The sequence below is a fragment of the Gorilla gorilla genome, chromosome 5, assembly GCF_029281585.2.
Source record: "Gorilla gorilla gorilla isolate KB3781 chromosome 5, NHGRI_mGorGor1-v2.1_pri, whole genome shotgun sequence".
NCBI classification, from domain to species: domain Eukaryota; kingdom Metazoa; phylum Chordata; class Mammalia; order Primates; family Hominidae; genus Gorilla; species Gorilla gorilla.
Window position 1 is genome coordinate 146,397,988 of NC_073229.2, and position 4,057 is coordinate 146,402,044.

General features: G+C 33.1%; 1 non-coding gene across 1 annotated transcript; it reads left to right on the forward strand.

Moving 5' to 3' along the window:
• The first annotated feature begins 3,491 nt into the window (after positions 1–3,491).
• On the forward strand, positions 3,492–3,655 carry LOC115935205 (U1 spliceosomal RNA). The gene has a single exon (XR_004070896.1). It is a non-coding gene; the product is annotated as a U1 spliceosomal RNA (small nuclear RNA).
• Positions 3,656–4,057: the final 402 nt, after the last annotated feature.

Below are 4,057 nucleotides of genomic sequence, written 5' to 3' on the forward strand. Positions count from 1 at the left end.
TTTCTATTGTTGATCTTGATTTGCCTTGATTCAATTTTAATATTTTATATGCAAACTTAAGATTTTATCATTTAATGAAAATTTAATTATATATATATCACTACTAGGTCTTTGAAAATGGTGAGATTTTTTCAGTAGCTACTATGGAAATAAAACATCTCAATAGTAAATCATATCACTAAAATCAGTGTTATCTACACAGTGAATCAGATTAAATCCACACAACATGTTTATATACTGAAAAAATTTTGAGAAGATAGTAAATTCACTAAATCTTATAAATCTAGCCATTTCCTGACAGTTCTTTGTATACATGAATTATTTATTTCACTTTTATGTTTTGAAGGTTGATTTATAATATTGTAGAAAATGGCAAAAATATTTTGTGTCACAGAATATTTTTAAGTTACATAAAATATCTCATTTAATACAGAAAAAAATAAATAGGAAATATACAAATGCAAAATAGAATTAAAATCCCCTACATCCCAAAACACTATCTACTTTTATAGAAAATAGTTATTCAGAAAAATATATCCACACTTATGTTATATTTTAGAGATGTTAGATTACCAGGATCCTAAAAGGATGATTTAGTGAAGAGACAGATATGTAAATAAATAAATTACATAAGTCTGTAAAAGGATATGAGAAGAGTAAAAAAAAAAAAATCCGAGAGTAAAAAAAAAATTCTGAGAGCAAATAACCTAGCAGCTCATTTTCTTGGGAAATTAAGGTAATTTTAATAGACGATATAAAATTGAAGTGGAGTTTTAGGGTATGAGTAGGAGTTTCTCAAACAATTTAAATAGAACCTAATTAATATAGGAAGACACGTGGGCTTTGCCCTATAATAAATATAATGGAATCTGATGCTTTCACATAGAAAAGAGACATTATTAGATTGAGATTACAGGATGAAAAAAAAAAACAGAAATAGAGTGGAGCATGGGTTTAAGGGAGCAGAAGATTAAAGGCCAATAATTAGATGCTTTCTGTAAAAGAAGCTGGAAGAATAAAGTTTATGGAAAATGGATATGACCTAGATTAAGACAAGTCCAACTATATAAAATGACTTTTTCATAGTATCAGAGATGCAGACATTATAGTGTATAGAGAAGAAAACATATACAGTAGACACTTGAAGCTATATGTTGCCAGAATATGGTGCGGAAGAAATTTACATAATCAAGTGTTCATCTTGATTTAAAGTATGTACAAAAAGAGATTCAGAAAAAAACTTAAGAGTAATGTCCAGATGAAATGAACAATAAACACTATCATAGACACTAAATAGAAGATCTCAAGAAGTTCTACATGGACAATAGTGTCAAATTGGGATGCTGCCTGGAAATATGCCACTGGGTTTCACAATTGGGAGGTCATAGTGGACCTGAGTGAAGGCAGTTTCAGTAGAGCAGTGGGAACAGAAGTCATATTATATTGAATTAAAGAATGAGGAATAGTTAAATTAGTACAATCAGAGTATTGGAATGAGCCTACTCTTTCATAACATTTAGCCATGAAAGGAAATATGACAAAAGTGCAACAAAGCCAGGTGAAGGAAAGTTTTCACTGATAAATGCTTAAGTAGGCTAAGAAGGAGCCAGTGGAGAAGTGACTAAAGGCTCAGGACAGAGGGAAGAATTTGTGAACTGACACCCTGATGAGACAGAAAGTGATAATAACTCATAGTAGTAATAATTGCTAATAGCTAACAGAAGTGTATATTGTGTATCAGGCTCTTTGTGTTTTCAGTGTTCCATTTAATTCAGTCTGTTTCAGAACGATATGAGGTACATGTATTCATTGTATCCACTTTAGATATAGAGAAATTGAGATGCAGGGAGGTTGACCAACTGGCCCAAGTGGTAGAGGGAAGAAAAAGTCCCAGGCAACTGGGCACCAAAGACTGTTTTCTCTCAGTCACTGTGTTATACTGTCTCTGGGGTCTTTGAAAACAAAATGAAATATGTGTTATTCTAAAATAGGAGAGAAGGGACTAATGAGTAACATCATAGGTCTGTATAGACGTGGAGGGGATGAGAAACTGAGAATGTACTCACTTGATAACTTGTGTTTTCGATATAAAAATAAAAGACTGTTATCTGTTGATAATTAGGCATTTGTAGATATGGTGGAAAATTTAAGAAACTTAGTGAACTTTTAGAGACCAGACCAAGCTGCGTAAGAACAACTATAACCATTAACATTGACCTATTTACCAAATCACCTTTCTTTCATTATCTTAAGTCCTTACAGAAAATCCTGCAAGATAGGAATTATTATTCCTATTTTACATAGGTGGAAACAGGATTAAATCAGTTAATAATTTGCTAAATATCACCAGATATTAAGTGCTGAAGCTGGGATTTGAATCAAGTTCTGTCAACAATGTCTATGCATTTCTATTCTACCACAATGTCTCAATAAAGAATAAGAAAGGTGATTACTAAGAGCAAGTAGAAGTGACATTGAGAAGTACTGAGGGCCCAGCTTAGAATGAAAACCATCACTGTTATGCAGCACCAGTCTGTACAGTGAAGCAATGTTCCACACAAAACCCAGTCAATTTTTGAACCAAAATTAGACATGGGCAGTGACTGTTTTCAATTATAGCAGGGAATTAACTGCTTGGGTAAGGATGGTAGAAGCACAAGTAGTAGAGGGGAAAAGTGGAACCAAGAAGGGACTACTGAACTAAGAGAAAATGAGTAAGTCGAGGCCATGAAGAAAAATGGCATGTTGAGAGGAGAGACAATTTGAGAGAAATGGAAGAATCACAGGTATTGAAAAGAGTAGGTCTTTGGATTTAAGATTTTGCAAGTGGTATATAAGTTTTAACTAAGAACAGAGATTCTCAAATTCATAAGCAGCTACTTTATGGTTTTCAGGCTTTTGTGGAGATCCAGAGACAATGTTGTGTTTCTTAGTTGCTTAGTTAATTCTGCTGACAACCCTAAGACTTCATAAAAGATTATTTCAGCTTTCATAAGTTAAAATCTTTATAGAGTAAAACTTTGTTCCCTCTTTAGTATTGATGTTTGAAATAATGTAAAATTTATTTTAATTCAAATTTTTTGATGTTTCAGAATTTTATTAGCAGTGGTCAGTTCTTCAACTGTTTTTGAAATTCTATCAAATACACTGAGTTTTTTGCCAGTATTTTACATTGCACTCAGTAGTTACAAAGTCTAAAGTGTAGAAAATACAATCACCCTGTTTGCCTGAATCAATCATCGTTGTAGACCATGGACAGTGCAAACCACAAACAATAATTTCTTGCTGCTAGAACTTGGCTGATGACCGTAACACCTTCCAGTGAAAAATAATCATTCACCATTACAATAATCAAATAATCATTTTTAACACCACATTCTGAGAATTGTACCCTAACAAGTTCTTTGAGATAATCATTCTAATATTTACTTTATTTATAAGTTAATAAACAAAATTTATTCTAGTTAATTGCAACTGCCAAAACCTGGCCTATACTTACCTGGAAGGGGAGATACCATGATCACGAAGGTGGTTTTCGCAGGCCAAGGCTTATCCATTGCACTCCGGATGTGCTGACCCCTGCGATTTCCCCAAATGTGGGAAACTTAACTGCATAATTTGTTGTAATGGGGGACTGCATTCACACACACACAAAGAAAAATCTGGCCATTTAGAGTGTCTAAAGCAATGGAAGACCTTGGCGTTACTGCTTGATTGCCTTGATTTATAGAACCTGCCTTAATTTGACTAAGAAAAGTCTAAGTATTGGGATATGGTAATTCATTGTGGGTTTAAACAAGGACAAATCTCTGACAGGATTCTTCAGAGTGTATTTTTTAACTGGTAGTCTAAAATGACATACCTAATCCAGCAAATGTGTTGTCTAAGCACATATTTTTGATGATTATCAGAAATGCATCCGCATGCAATGAGAAAATGGTTTTATATACCCTAGCTCTACTGTAAGAGGCAAACTTTCATATTGAAAAATATTTTAGAGATATTGTTCTTCATCTCTTTCTTAAGCAGTAAAACTTGGTGAAGGCTGAAGTATCTT